The 8,505-nt window shown below is 28.1% G+C and overlaps 1 long non-coding RNA gene across 1 annotated transcript; it reads right to left on the minus strand.

Moving 5' to 3' along the window:
- Positions 1–4,198: 4,198 nt before the first annotated feature.
- On the minus strand, positions 4,199–6,804 carry LOC149883397 (uncharacterized). The gene is made up of 3 exons (XR_016444701.1): positions 6,358–6,804; positions 5,842–6,239; positions 4,199–5,760 (listed from the first exon to the last, which is right to left on the minus strand). It is a non-coding gene; the product is annotated as an uncharacterized LOC149883397 (long non-coding RNA).
- Positions 6,805–8,505: the final 1,701 nt, after the last annotated feature.

Below are 8,505 nucleotides of genomic sequence, written 5' to 3' on the forward strand. Positions count from 1 at the left end.
ACTTTTGCAAAAAAAAATCAGTTGAGTCGTATTTTATGTACGTAAACTAAAAAAGTAAAAAGCGCAACCGTTACATTTGCGTAATAAAAAGGTAATTAAAATATTTTTTTTTGTTTTTTAACAAAAGAGTTTGCATAATTAACAGGGGCGTGTACAGGAATTTTTTTGGGTAAGTCGCAGTTTTAACCCCCCCCCCCCCCCCCCCCAAAAAAAAAAAAAAAGTTAAATTTTAGCATCCCCCTCCCCCCCCTTCCTCATTCACAAACGCATATATGAGGTAAGACGGCTTAGCAATCGCCCGATATTTTATCGCACATGATGCTAACCATTATCAAACATCATCGCTTCGCACGCTATCTATTTTTAGAAGAAAATGATGATAACCATAGTCAGCACCAACGCTTAACAATTACACACGACCTATTCTTATATGAAGCAAAAAAAAATTGTTGAAAAACTGTCTAAACTTTATGTTTAAGAAATGTTTAATAAATACTCACTAAACAGGGTGTATGTACCAAGGGAAGTCCAAATTTTATTTTTAATGTTTAAAACCCTTTCTTTCTTTTTATATTTTTTAAAATGCAAGTAATTAAAAAGATACACAGCTTTGTATAAAATAGTTGGGGATGTCCATTGATATATTTTAATATATGCTTGTTGTTAATTACAGTCTTCTCCTCCTGATGATAAATATCAATAGAATTTGACTAAAACTTTACTCAGGGTGTAATTGAAAAGGGAAGTCCGGAATTTGTTCTCTAAGAAATAATTACTTTTATTTTTTTTAAATTAACAAAAGAAAATATTTAAAAAATGAAGTACCTTATAACTTAATAAAAAAAGGTATGTCCATTCAAGTTTCTTATTAATTTGTTTAAGTCAAAAATTAAAACAACCTCCGTTTAAATATATAAATCGTTTTTTTTTTTTTTTTTTAATAAACTTTAGACCGTTCTCGATTTGACAAGCACTATGCGCGAGGTTAGAATTATTTAATTCTATCTCCTATTTTAAAAGTTGGGAGAAAATGAGTTATTAATTTTAGTAAGTAATGATTACTTCTAAAATGCGCTCTATTTTACAAGTTTTTTTCTAATTTGTTTAAACATAAATTATTTAAAGCATAAGTTATTATTTCTTTAAAAATTAAGACTAAGTTTTTAAATAATTATTACTTTAAGAAAAAAATCAAAAACTTTCTCCCAACATTTAAACTTGGAGATAGAACAAAATAATTCTAACTTGGCGTATAATAAAATACTAAACCGTAAATCTAACTGTTATCCCGGATTAATAACTTCTTACCATCCGTTCGAACAGTTAACCTTGTATAGTTTGCTTAATTATTGCTTTAGTTTATTATAATTATTCGCTCTGTTTGCTTTTATCTACCGACGCATCATATTTACTTAACGAAATATTGAAGTTGTGAAAAAATATGTATATATACATATTTTGGGTATGTCCAGCGACGTAGCAGACATCCCCTAGACACGCCCCTGATTAAGACTTCAGTAAATTTTCAATTTTCTCTCAAGGAAAAGTTTTTAAATTGAAAATATTTGTGAAGTGAAAATAAGTGTTTTTTTTTTAAAAAAAACTTGTTAAAATGCCAAGACCGCAAGCATCTCGTTTTATTGTTCCACATAATGAATTGGTACAACCGAATGACATTTTCACTTTAAGATACAATATTACCACATTAGCTCGTCTTTTATCAGATGAAAATTCGGTCGCAAGCAAGGCTTTAAATTTTAATGAGTTCCTTAGATTGGTCATGTTAACTTATAGAGTTTGAATAAACTAAAAAAATAATAAAAAACTTTTGCATTCGAATTATTCAAAGAAATTGATTTAAAAACCTGAATGTGCATTTGCACTGCAAGGGGACACCAATTACATTCCAAGTTGGTTTGTTAAAGACGTAATGCAAAAATTGATACAATTAGTCTACTAGAAAATTTTTCGGTAAGGCTCCAGTTAAGCGGCCAAAAATAGATTTACATTTAAGCTTTTAAAAATACGGTGGAGTGTATAGAAGTAATTCGAATAGAATAATAGTTTGCACGCATGAGTGATTTCAAAAATAAAATAAACTTTAGAAGTTGATAGTGGAATAAAAATATTACAGCGCGATTAATTTTTATATTATTATATCATATGTTTATATGTAAAATGCAATATTATATATCAATCTTGCATGCCCCGTCACTATCCTTTGTAATTGATAAACTAAACGGCTATTTTCAGCCACATATCTCTTAAAAACACATTAGCATGAAAATTTTATATTAACCTATATTCTTTAACCATAATAAATAACTATAATAAATTACAAATCAGAAATAAATTTACACATAAAATATAAAGTACATAATAACAATAGAAAAAGTTATATAAAAAGTACAGGTTTCCAAAATTAGAAAAAAAAAGAAAAAGCAAATTAAAAGCTACTTTGAAATTTATCCACTTTGCTTTTAATAACTATTCTATGATGATTTTGTCTTCGCCAACGAGTGCGAATAAAGCTGAAAAGTAAAATTATTTCGCTTCTCGGCCTAATGGCTAAGATCAAGTGTAGTATCCCAAAGCCTATCGAAAATTCGGCACGTCACTTTTGTGGCGTAAAAAGTCCGATGAAGTGGGGGGTACGAAACTTGGTCATTAGCTGCTAAAGTCGGGCAGATGATCTGGGTCTTATTCGATTTCTTTCGTTTTTTCGTTCGTATTTTCGACACCCGGGGGCCCCAAGGTAGATCCGTCGTGCTGGCAGATTCTTTCTGACTTCAAGACGTTAAACGGGGTGATGTAGGCAAGCGTCGAACATCCCACCTTCTGTTGGGCATTTTAGCCGGTCGGAAGTAAAACCAAAATAAAAAAAAAAAACTACAATTATTTTAGGCAACTTAACTGTGGCTTTACCAATTTTCCTTCTTATATTAGAAACATTATTTTATAAAACTGCAACACTATTTTCGGTGAGATTAAAGATAGAGAGCTTTATAAGCTACAAGGCAGTCCACCATATTCTGCAAAGATAATTCGATATGCATTACTTCTGAGATATACTGTGCTATTGTATCAGGAGACAAGAAAATGACATTTTACTAAGCTCGGGCTGATTGGATCAATCAGTGGTCTTTTTCACCTGCATTCACCCTCATAAATCAAACTGCATCAGCATTTCTAGTCACAACGTGCTCAAGCAGTGTTTTTTGAGGAGCTCCTGAATGATGGATATGATTATGTGATGGCAGCTCGTTTACAAAGTGACCCAATTGAGAGACGTTTCTCACAATACAGGCAAATGAATGGGCGCAGATATTTTTGTAAGCCTGAGAAAAGTTTTAAATTCAGAAAGAATTATGTCATATCGTTCCTTAGTTAAAAAGCATATAAACTTTTGGGAAGAAAATCTACTACCAGATATTCCTTAACTATACTTGATTGAACTGTTTAATAATTGAAGTGAGGAAATTACGGAAAGTTTTCTTGATTATGATAGTTAAGAAGTTGCAATAACTTTAGCAGGCTATGTTGCAAAAAAAATTAGCAGGCTATGTTGCAAAAAAAATTAGCAGGCTATGTTGCAAAAAAAATTATCAAAGAGGTCTAAAAGTGAACACTGCAAAATATTTTTTGAAATATTTGAAAGCTGAAGACTGCGATCTTGAAAATAACTCTTATCTATCTCTCATCACGTGGTAGACTATTTGTTCCATCCAAGCAGCTTGCAGAATTTGTTTGTAGCATATATGCCATTTCGGATTTGAGAATGAAGTTTCATCTTTATCAATTCCTGTCATGAAGTCATCAACATACACGTTACATAAATATACACCAAAAAGAAAGTTTGTTTGTGAAAATCATGAAAGTTGATGAATTATGTTTTCCACAAAAAATTCTTGTCAATGTTTTTTTTTTAATAACAAACAAAAACTATCGAAGGATTTCCTTTCCAATAATGTTTAAAAACATTTAAAGGGACAAAGAAAAAAATAAAGTCAAAATTGCAAATATAAGTTGTATGCACTGTTAAAAAAATATCGCGTTTTCTACGGAAAATTTCCGGCAGCTACGATGACAAAACTTCCCGTTATTTTACGGAAAAACCCATCACATGTAAACGGAAATTCTGTAAATAAACGGATATTTCCGTTTAAATACAATGGGTTTTTTCCGTTTATTTCCGTTAAATAACGGGAGGTTTTGTCATCGTAGCTGCCGGAAATTTTCCGCATATAAACTGAAATTTCCGTTGAAAATCAATGCGTTTTCCCCGTTAAACAACAGAAAGGTTGTGGCAACTCAACTGCCGTATAGTTTTCGTAAATGAAAGGAATGTTGTTCATATGAAAATTTAAAAAGTGAACATTTTAAATGTAAAATAGATTGAATGTTATCGAAAATATTATCTAAAACAAATCATTTTTGATTTACAATAAAATATTAAATTTTCCGTGATTAAATAATCAATTTGTAAATAAACAACTTCAAATAAAAAAAAAAAAAAATAGTTAATAAAGTATTAGTACATAATAATATAATTATATTACATAATCCTATATAAATTTACAGTGGGGTGCAAAAAAAAAGCCACACTCAATTTTATTAATAAAAAAAAAGCAATAAAAAATGTCTCAAACTCATATAATAAAAGTGATATAAGACAATTTTGATAGAAATGCTTTTGACATTATTCTATATTGCATATAATAAAAAGAAATTAGGATTTGTGAAGTATTTTTCAAGTTTTAGTTGTATAAGTACTTAATTGGCCACACTTTGTTTTTTATGACTTCTGCGCATCTAGAAGGCATACTATCTACATGCCTTTTTAATAAGTCATTTGGTAAAGCATTCCAACCAACAAGAAGAGTTTGGAACAGTTTATCTTCATTTGTTGCCCTACGATCTTTCAACTTTTTATCCAATATAGACTATAGGTTTTCAATTGGATTTAAATCAGGAGACTGTGCTGGCCAAGACATAACTGGTATCAATTTAGATTCTAGATATCTCTTATTCAACCGTGCTGTATGTTTGGGATCGTTATCCTGTTGAAAGATGTAGTCACCATTAGGAAAAAATTCTTTTATACTTGGTCCAAGTTGATTAACTAAGATTTTGTGATACAAATGCTGGTCCATGGTGTCTTTCACCCAGTAAAGTTGTCCAACTTTGTGTGCACTAAAACAACCCCACACATTGACCTTTTTGTCATGTTTAATGGTTGCGTTTCATGTTTGGGGGTTGAATTTTCCCCAATTAATTTCCAACAGTGAGGTCGACCATTATAAAACAAGATGAAAGGAGACCCGTCGCTCCAAATAACTTTAGCCTATTGTTCACATGTCCAATCTTTGTGCTCAATGCACCACTTTAATCTTTTTTTGCGATTGATTTCACTAACAAATGGTTTTTTTATTTGCTTTCCAGAAAAAAATTCACCTGATACTTTTATTCGATGAGATATTATCCACTTTGAGATATTAGTAAGGTTCAAATCTAGTTTTATCTCACTACATGTGATTTTACAATCTTTTTTGACAACATTAAGAATGTAGCGATCTTTCTTTTTTGAAGTTTTAGGTTTTCTCCCTGATCCAATAGAGCTTTCAGTTGTACCATTTTGTTTATATTTCTTCACCAATCTGCTAATAGTGGAGTTTAAAACGCTCTACATAGCTTCTATGAGACTCTCCTCGGTCAGCAGCTTCAATAATTCGTCCAATTTCTATATCCGTTCGCTGTTTTCTAAAATATTAAATGTGCCCATATTATTCTGTATCTCTAATGATTTTTGTTATACAAATATTAGTTTATATATATGCATACCTCTTCTTTACTGAATTTTTCACTGCCACATCCAATTTTTTTTGTTTTGCTTGATTATACAATTTATACTTGAAATCAAGAAAAAATATCAGTGCGGCTTTTTTTTGCACCCCACAGTACATAAAAATTTATTTTTATCTAATATATATATATTAGTTTCGTAAAATATAAATAAATCAACTCAAATGCAAAAAAATATAGTATTTCCTTTCTTATCCATTTCGAATCAACTAAAAATAAAAATGCATAAGTTTTTGAGTAAGGAAACATTTTAATATTTAATAAAGTAATAAATTTTAAAAAAAACTCATTGTGTGCAATGATTGATTACTTTAAAAATGTTACTCTATATGACTGATTTAGCGAAGGCCAATTTTTTACCATTGTTGGTGCCAGTACTAAATTAGATTTAAATTAAAATTAGAAAATTAGATTTTTTTATATTATTAAGTAAATAAAAATCTTTAGAACTTCTTTGAAATCAAATTCTAATAATCAATTACTAAATTTACCTACCAAATAATACGATGATTTTTTGAGCAGCAGATAAATTAAGAAAAAGTTTAAAACTCTATTTTAACTCTAATAACAATTATTCATTCTAATAAACATTTTAACAATCTAAATGTTCTTTTCTAATCTTTAATAAAAATTTATTTTGATTTATTATAAAACCATTTAAAAAATAAAATTTTAAATTTTTTATACTAAGTTATTTTACTTATTTTATATACCATTGTTATATATTATAATATAATGAAAAATGAATATTTTATAACAGAAAATTAATAACTTTAACCCATCTGGTCCTAAATCATCGCTAAAAAAAAAACTAAATTTATGAAATAACATTTCATTATTCTAAGAATGTTTGAAAATTAACTTTTTCTTGCATAAGCTAAAAATTGTTACAAAACCACTATATCTCTCTTTATTACTAATATTTTTGCTAAACACAAAATAATTAAAAATAATTAATTTAATATCCCTGGAGTTGATAAGACATCAGTATATATATATATATATATATATATATATATATATATATATATATATATATATATATATATATATATATATATATATATATATATATATATATATATATATATATATATATATATATACATATATATATATATATATATATATATATAATATTTATATAAATTAATATATAATATTATATTTTATAAAAAGTTATGTTATAAATATTATATCTAGAATGAAATCCAACTTTTGATAAAAGCATTACAAATTTTTCAGTAAATAATCGAAGAAGAAGAAGATGCAATTGTCAACTTTTATAAATATTTCTATTTCTTTTTGAAGCTAAATGTGTACCCAAATATAAGTTTGAAAAATCATCACTTATGGCGGTTTAACATGTTGATTATAACTGCAGTTATTAATACAACGGAAACTTCCGTATTTGAAAATTTGGCCGCAGATACGGAAAATTTCCGTACATTATGTATCTGTACATCCCATACATGGAAATACGGATACTTTCCGTGCAAGTAACAGAATATTTTTCCGTTTTTTAACGGAAATTTTTAACAGTGTGTTATGCAAGCTGTATAGGATTTATTTATATCCTTTACTAAAATTTTCCTTCCATTTGAGTTCTTTGAATCATTTCTTGACAATTTTCTTATAGTTTAAGAATATACATGAATATAGATATACATTATAGGTAAATATAATATAGATAGATATAAATGTACTTTGATTTGAATAATTTTTGTGACAATCTATTAACTTTGGTATTGTAGCAATGACTGCAAATCTCCAATAAATATTACACAAATGTCTTCAAATCTTTGATACCTAATATATCTTAAATAAATGTATAATAATAAACAGCAAATGCTACTTTTATATTGAAGAAACATAAGTAAATAATTAGGGTTTAAGTTGCTTTTTAAAAATTAAATATTTAGTGCAGCTAGCTTTTCGAACAAAAATCGGCCTCTTAATTTCCCCCTCAAAAATGTAAGATATACGGCCGTGAATGTAGAAGGCCATGAAGAAACCATTAAAAAAGTGCGAAGAAAAGTAGAAAATTAAGTTGGAAGCGAATGACAAATCATGGATTCACAGTTCCGAAATACAAGAAAGAATTAGTTGAAAGAGTTTATAAACGAATATTTGAGTTTTGAAAAGAAGAAAATTAAAATCCAATATTGTAAATCTAGAAAACTTGAGAAACGAATGATTTATGATCGAAAAACTAACTTAATTTAAAAAAAAATTAGTTTAAAGTTTAATAACTTTTCTACTATTTTTAACTATTTAAATTTCCTTAAAATGCCTTAAATCAAAAATGTATTATTACAAGATTACAGCGTTAAAATTTTTAACACACCTTACTCCGCCTTTTTCATTGGTTTCTTAATTTTAAAATTGAATTATGCAGTTTGTTTTTAAACTTGTTTACAAATCTGTTGAAGACAATAAACTTTCATTTTGTACTTCAAACTGCAAAATTCAAAAATACCTAACACAGACGAAAATCATTAAGACGCAAAAAAAAGTGTTTTTTGTTTTTGCAAAATTATGAAAGAGGACTAAACATTTCCGATTGAAAAAAAAAATTTGTGAAATAAGGACATGGATTTGAATAATGAAAAGGCCCCAAGAGGATTCTGTGACAACTGTAGA

This window comes from Hydra viridissima, unplaced genomic scaffold (genome assembly GCF_058129835.1).
Source record: "Hydra viridissima isolate aposymbiotic clone 2 unplaced genomic scaffold, HvirCarnegie_v1 scaffold_10, whole genome shotgun sequence".
Classification (NCBI taxonomy): Eukaryota; Metazoa; Cnidaria; class Hydrozoa; order Anthoathecata; family Hydridae; genus Hydra; species Hydra viridissima.